Source organism: Cherax quadricarinatus, unplaced genomic scaffold (genome assembly GCF_038502225.1).
Source record: "Cherax quadricarinatus isolate ZL_2023a unplaced genomic scaffold, ASM3850222v1 Contig3284, whole genome shotgun sequence".
Taxonomy (NCBI): Eukaryota; Metazoa; Arthropoda; class Malacostraca; order Decapoda; family Parastacidae; genus Cherax; species Cherax quadricarinatus.
In genome coordinates, this window is record NW_027198310.1 from 38,819 (window position 1) to 46,398 (window position 7,580).

The 7,580-nt window shown below is 42.7% G+C and overlaps 1 long non-coding RNA gene across 1 annotated transcript; it reads right to left on the reverse strand.

Moving 5' to 3' along the window:
- Positions 1–382: 382 nt before the first annotated feature.
- Positions 383–5,195, reverse strand: LOC138852000 (uncharacterized). The gene is made up of 3 exons (XR_011391525.1): positions 5,021–5,195; positions 951–1,110; positions 383–473 (listed from the first exon to the last, which is right to left on the reverse strand). It is a non-coding gene; the product is annotated as an uncharacterized lncRNA (long non-coding RNA).
- Positions 5,196–7,580: the final 2,385 nt, after the last annotated feature.

A 7,580-nucleotide genomic window follows, 5' to 3' on the forward strand; every position in this document is an offset into this window, starting at 1 on the left:
GCATGTGTAGTGTGACCTAAGTGTAAGTAGAAGTAGCAAGACGTACCTGAAATCTTGCATGTTTATGAGACAGAAAAAAAGGACACCAGCAATCCTACCATCATGTAAAACAATTACAGGCTTTCGTTTTACACTCACTTGGCAGGACGGTAGTACCTCCCTGAGCGGTTGCTGTCTACCAACCTACTACCTAGACTCATAGTATTATCTGTGTTATTATTACTGTATTATATTCAGAAAAGTTCTAAATTCTTAAGGGTCATACAGCTCCAGGAAGACGTTCTAAATTAATAACAGTTATACAGCGCCAGGGAGAAAAAGAAACTAACAGGTTAAACACACGGAAGGGGAGGATAAGTCCATTTTTTCAAGTTATCTTAATATTTCCTTAATAAAGCTTACCAGAATGAAGACATCTATGGGTTCGTCATAAGGCTTGAGATCTGTCGTCAGCAGAATGATCCGTATTCCCACTGGTGTGAAGGGAAGAAAGAGAGACATGGTCAAATTCAAATTCAGATTTTTATTTCTTTTTATGTGGTACAAAGATAATGTAATTTACATGTAATACAACATTGTTAGGGCAAACTAATCCTAATGTATCTGAAGATTACTTAAGATAGTCCAAAAATTCTATTATTATTACATTCATAATGGTTGTACAGGGCATGAGGAATGAGAGCAATAATTTACTGTGCTCCACTTCAAAGAAACAAAATTTGCTTGTTTATAGGCATCGTATTTTCTGGCATATAAGGCACATCTTTTTCCCACAAGTCTTGGAAAATCGCTCTGTGCCTTGTATGCTCAAGGTCAGGTCAAGGGAAGGCCCTGGGTTATGCTCTAGCATAAAGTATCAGGGTGATTAGCCCGTGAATATGATTACTGATTTACCATTATGATACTTCAGTCATGTGATTTATATGCAGGAAAATATGGTAATTACTGACCCTCCTGGTCACCGGTGAAACAAACTCTGGAGAGGTGTATGAGGATGGTGAGGAAGGTGGGTGTGGCTTGAACCAGGGTGGTGTTACGGAACACCAGGTTGTGACCTCGGTGGCCCTCCACCAGTAGTGTGTAAGTTCTTATTCCACTGGAATGAGGCACCTGTAAGTAAATAAGATTATTCATGCACAGGTACAGTAGGGCTCCATTTTACAGAGCATTGCTTTACAGTGTATCACTAATACAGCAGTTTTCAAGTACAGTGGACCCCCGCATAACGATTACCTCCGAATGCGACCAATTATGTAAGTGTATTTATGTAAGTGCGTTTGTACGTGTATGTTTGGGGGTCTGAAATGGACTAATCTACTTCACAATATTTCTTATGGGAACAAATTCGGTCAGTACTGGCACCTGAACATACTTCTGGAGTGAAAAAATATCGTTAACCGGGGGTCCACTGTATACCCATTCTGTATTTATTCAGACTTCCTACAATAAATATATTCACTGTTCCTATAAGCGATGGACCAAATTTTTTTTAAGGTAAGAAATGTGTGTACTGTCTTGCTCACTTAATATATGATAGTGGAAACATGTTATCAGGCTTTTATATACAACAGCACAGAAACTAACCTACTGTTTAAGTGGGGCCCTACAGTAGCCCAGAAGCTAACCTGCTGTAGAAGCAGGGTCCTACAGTAGCCTGTAACCTAACCTGTATAAGCAGGGCCCTACAGTAGCCCAAAACCTAACCTGCTGTATAAGCAGGGCCCTACAGTAGCCTCGAACCTAACCTGCTGTATAAGCAGGGCCCTACAGTAGCCTGGAACCTAACCTGCTGTATAAGCAGGGCCCTACAGTAGCCTGGAACCTAACCTGCTGTATAAGCAGGGCCCTACAGTAGCCTCGAACCTAACCTGCTGTATAAGCAGGGCCCTACAGTAGCCCAGAACCTAACCTGTATAAGCAGGGCCCTACAGTAGCCCAGAACCTAACCTGCTGTATAAGCAGGGCCCTACAGTAGCCTGGAACCTAACCTGTATAAGCAGGGCCCTACAGTAGCCCAGAACCTAACCTGCTGTATAAGCAGGGCCCTACAGTAGCCTGGAACCTAACCTGCTGTATAAGCAGGGCCCTACAGTAGCCTGGAACCTAACCTGCTGTATAAGCAGGGCCCTACAGTAGCCTGGAACCTAACCTGTATAAGCAGGGCCCTACAGTAGCCCAGAACCTAACCTGCTGTATAAGCAGGGCCCTACAGTAGCCTGGAACCTAACCTGTATAAGCAGGGCCCTACAGTAGCCCAGAACCTAACCTGCTGTATAAGCAGGGCCCTACAAATAACAAAAAGGCACAATACCGTGACTGGAACGATACACAAATAACCCGCACATAAAAGAGAGAAGCTTACGACGACGTTTCGGTCCAATTTGGACCATTTACAAAGTACAGGGCCCTACAGTAGCCTGACACCGTTAGGTTAGGTTAGGTTAGGTTAGGTTAGATGAGGTTTAGGTTAGGTTAGGTTAGGTTAGGTTAGGTTAGGTTAGGTTAGGTTAGGTTAGGTTAGGTTAGGTTAGGTTAGGTTAGGTTAGGTTAGGTTAGGTTAGGTTAGGTTAGGTTAGGTTAGGTTAGGTTAGGTTAGGTTAGGTTAGGTTAGGTTAGGTTAGGTTAGGTTAGGTTAGGTTAGGTTAGGTTAGGTTAGGTAGGTTAGGTTAGGTTAGGTTAGGTTAGGTTAGGTTAGGTTAGGTTAGGTTAGGTTAGGTTAGGTTAGGTTAGGTTAGGTTAGGTTAGGTTAGGTTAGGTTAGGTTAGGTTAGGTTAGGTTAGGTTAGGTTAGGTTAGGTTAGGTTAGGTTAGGTTAGGTTAGGTTAGGTTAGGTTAGGTTAGGTTAGGTTAGGTTAGGTTAGGTTAGGTTAGGTTAGGTAGGTTAGGTTAGGTTAGGTTAGGTTAGGTTAGGTTAGGTTAGGTTAGGTTAGGTTAGGTTAGGTTAGGTTAGGTTAGGTTAGGTAGGTTAGGTTAGGTTAGGTTAGGTAGGTTAGGTTAGGTTAGGTTAGGTTAGGTTAGGTTAGGTTAGGTAGGTTAGGTTAGGTAGGTTAGGTTAGGTTAGGTTAGGTTAGGTTAGGTTAGGTTAGGTTAGGTTAGGTAGGTTAGGTTAGGTTAGGTTAGGTTAGGTTAGGTTAGGTTAGGTTAGGTTAGGTTAGGTAGGTTAGGTTAGGTTAGGTTAGGTTAGGTAGGTTAGGTTAGGTTAGGTTAGGTTAGGTTAGGTTAGGTTAGGTTAGGTTAGGTTAGGTTAGGTTAGGTTAGGTTAGGTTAGGTTAGGTTAGGTTAGGTTAGGTTAGGTTAGGTTAGGTTAGGTTAGGTTAGGTTAGGTTAGGTTAGGTTAGGTTAGGTTAGGTTAGGTTAGGTTAGGTTAGGTTAGGTTAGGTTAGGTTAGGTTAGGTTAGGTTAGGTTAGGTTAGGTTAGGTTAGGTTAGGTTAGGTTAGGTTAGGTTAGGTTAGGTTAGGTTAGGTTAGGTTAGGTTAGGTTAGGTTAGGTTAGGTTAGGTTAGGTTAGGTTAGGTTAGGTTAGGTTAGGTTAGGTTAGGTTAGGTTAGGTTAGGTTAGGTTAGGTTAGGTTAGGTTAGGTTAGGTTAGGTTAGGTTAGGTTAGGTTAGGTTAGGTTAGGTTAGGTTAGGTTAGGTTAGGTTAGGTTAGGTTAGGTTAGGTTAGGTTAGGTTAGGTTAGGTTAGGTTAGGTTAGGTTAGGTTAGGTTAGGTTAGGTTAGGTTAGGTTAGGTTAGGTTAGGTTAGGTTAGGTTAGGTTAGTTAGGTTAGGTTAGGTTAGGTTAGGTTAGGTTAGGTTAGGGTAGGTTTAGGTTAGGTTAGGTTAGGTTAGGTTAGGTTAGGTTAGGTTAGGTTAGGTTAGGTTAGGTTAGGTTAGGTTAGGTTAGGTTAGGTTAGGTTAGGTTAGGTTAGGTTAGGTTAGGTTAGGTTAGGTTAGGTTAGGTTAGGTTAGGTTAGGTTAGGTTAGGTTAGGTTAGGTTAGGTTAGGTTAGGTTAGGTTAGGTTAGGTTAGGTTAGGTTAGGTTAGGTTAGGTTAGGTTAGGTTAGGTCAGGTTAGGTTAGGTTAGGTTAGGTTAGGTTAGGTTAGGTTAGGTTAGGTTAGGTTAGGTTAGGTTAGGTTAGGTTAGGTTCAGGTCAGGTTAGGTTAGGTTAGGTTAGGTTAGGTTAGGTTAGGTTAGGTTAGGTTAGGTTAGGTTAGGTTAGGTTAGGTTAGGTTAGGTTAGGTTAGGTTAGGTTAGGTTAGGTTAGGTTAGGTTAGGTTAGGTTAGGTTAGGTTAGGTTAGCAGTGGTAATGAACCATATACATGTTTATATCTGGTTACAGCAATAATGAGGTCAAGTTATTTAGACATAAATTAGGTCACACGCAGAAACACAAACAATAGTGCAAGTGGTCATGCATTGTAAGGAGTGAGGAAGGTAATCAGGTTCAATTCAAGGAATGGAAGGAAAATTGCAATTCCTTGGATCAAAAGCTCCTCACCAGTATCGAAGAGCCTCCCTTGAGGTGCTAAACCACTCAAAGACATGGTGAGTCATTCTATACATGACTCACAACACATTACTTACTGACTTATACACGACTCACAACACATCACTTCCTGACTTATACACGACTCACAACACATCACTTCCTGACTTATACACGACTCACAACACATCACTTCCTGACTTAAACACGACTCACAACACATCACTTCCTGACTTATACACGACTCACAGCACATCACTTCCTGACTTATACACGACTCACAACACATCACTTCCTGACTTATACACGACTCACAGCACATCACTTCCTGACTTATACACGACTCACAACACATCACTTCCTGACTTATACACGACTCACAACACATTACTTCCTGACTTATACACGACTCACAACACATTACTTCCTGACTTATACACGACTCACAACACATCGCTTCCTGACTTATACACGACTCACAACAGTCACATTTCAACTTACAAACAAGCAACAATGCCTCACATCTCGACTTAAAGAAATCACAACACAATGACCTGGATGAGAAGGTCATCTATCTCCCCCGGGGTGATGGTGGCACGTGCAGGGTCCAAACTGGCATCTGGTGAGATCAAGTGAGCGGTGACATCTACAGCAGCATCCCCTGAGAGGATGCCCACCACCAGCCGGTATACAGTGGATGGTCTGGCCAGACGAGGTGCCACGATTATGTAGGTCCTGTATGAATTAATACGATTAATAATGGCGCTGTAATACGCCCAAACGGGTATAAAACACGTGGGAAATGGTCGGGCCAGGGGAGAAGCCACCATTATGTATGCCATGTGTGAATTAATAAGATTAATAATGGCGCTAATATACGCCCATAAGGGTATAAAACATCTGGGAAAATGGGAATAATCAGGTTTGATTAAAGGCAACTCTAGTTCCATGGACTGAAAGACCTTTACTGGCAACAAGGCACCGCTTTCAAAAGAGAATTCATCGTAGCTTAAGGCAGCTCTAGTTCCTTAGACCGAAGGACCTTGACCAGCGTCAAGGCATCCCCTTGAAAAGAGAGAGCCTTCATTGTAGCTATCTAATCAGTGTTTGTGATTATGAAAAAAAATACGTACATACATAATAAAAATACGTACATACATAATAAATACGTATACACTTTCTTCCTTCCACCCCAGATTTATACATCTGAACCTACAGTAACTCTCTCCAATATTTCTACATGGCCATGTCATCTTAACCATTCCTTTTTTAGTTGAAATACCAATATACCGATACATCTTTACTACCCCCAGCCTCTTTTTCGACGTAGACACTGTATGACCCCCTATGGGTTTAGGACTTCCCAGTGATTACAATAATTCTCCTTAGTGCAACATTCAAAGACCATGTCTCACACCCATATGCAAGCGTAGGCAGCACTATACCTGTATACATTTCCAGTGTTCCAGCCATTCTTACCCTATGGAGCCTATGTCTGACAGAGTTCCAACTAGTGTTACCTATGGAGCCTATGTTCGATGGTGTTCCAACTAGTGTTACCTATGGAGCCTATGTTTACAGAGCTCCCTAACATAGACAATGAGAAGGAGGGGGGGTACTAGAAGAACATGAGAGGAAGGGGAAGAAGGAGGAGAGTAATAATAAGACTGCGTGTTAGGACACATGACTGAAGCTAGTACAATGTTAAGAGTATTTAAAGCCAGTGTGTACCAGTGGTGGGGTACACGTGTCCGCTGGTCACACCAGTGGTGGGGTACACGTGTCCGCTGGTCACACCAGTGGTGGGGTACACGTGTCCGCTGGTCACACCAGTGTTCCTACCCTACCAAAATAAATAAAGTGCTTAGGATATAAGTCCCATTGTTGTTGTTTAAATGTTTCGCCTGCACAGTAGGCGTCTTCAGTCAAATACAGAGGCAGAATTAGTAATGAAATGAAGATGGAACGATCGTTCCAGACCATGAGTCGAACTCTTCTCCAGACTGAGGGACTGACCGCCTCAAATACTTATATCATCTTTGTTTAATTTCAGCAGTAAAGATACCCAACTGTTGTACATGTGTCTTAGTCCTGAAACTATGTACTGTGCCAAAACAAAAGCATTCACATTACTAAACTCACAATCTAGTATTTAGTCACTTAGCCATAATACCAACTTACCTCATAATTTGTAATATTTTACAATTAAGAATTAAACTAAGTCTGCCCGAAATGCCTAGCCATGCTAGGTGTTCTAGTGGTACACTCTGTAATGCCTAGCCATGCTAGGTGTTCTAGTGGTACACTCTGTAATGCCTAGCCATGCTAGGTGTTCTAGTGGTACACTCTGTAATGCCTATCCATGCTAGGTGTTCTAGTGGTACACTCTGTAATGCCTAGCCATGCTAGGTGTTCCAGTGGTACACACTGTAATGCCTAGCCATGCTAGGTGTTCTAGTGGTACACTCTGTAATGCCTAGCCATGCTAGGTGTTCTAGTGGTACACTCTGTAATGCCTAGCCATGCTAGGTGTTCTAGTGGTACACTCTGTAATGCCTAGCCATGCTAGGTGTTCCAGTGGTACACACTGTAATGCCTAGCCATGCTAGGTGTTCTAGTGGTACACTCTGTAATGCCTAGCCATGCTAGGTGTTCTAGTGGTACACTCTGTAATGCCTAGCCATGCTAGGTGTTCTAGTGGTACACTCTGTAATGCCTATCCATGCTAGGTGTTCTAGTGGTACACTCTGTAATGCCTAGCCATGCTAGGTGTTCTAGTGGTACACTCTGTAATGCCTAGCCATGCTAGGTGTTCTAGTGGTACACTCTGTAATGCCTAGCCATGCTAGGTGTTCTAGTGGTACACTCTGTAATGCCTAGCCATGCTAGGTGTTCCAGTGGTACACACTGTAATGCCTAGCCATGCTAGGTGTTCTAGTGGTACACTCTGTAATACCTAGCCATGCTAGGTGTTCTAGTGGTACACTCTGTAATGCCTAGCCATGCTAGGTGTTCCAGTGGTACACACTGTAATGCCTAGCCATGCTAGGTGTTCTAGTGGTACACTCTGTAATGCCTAGCCATGCTAGGTGTTCTAGTGGTACACTCTGTAAT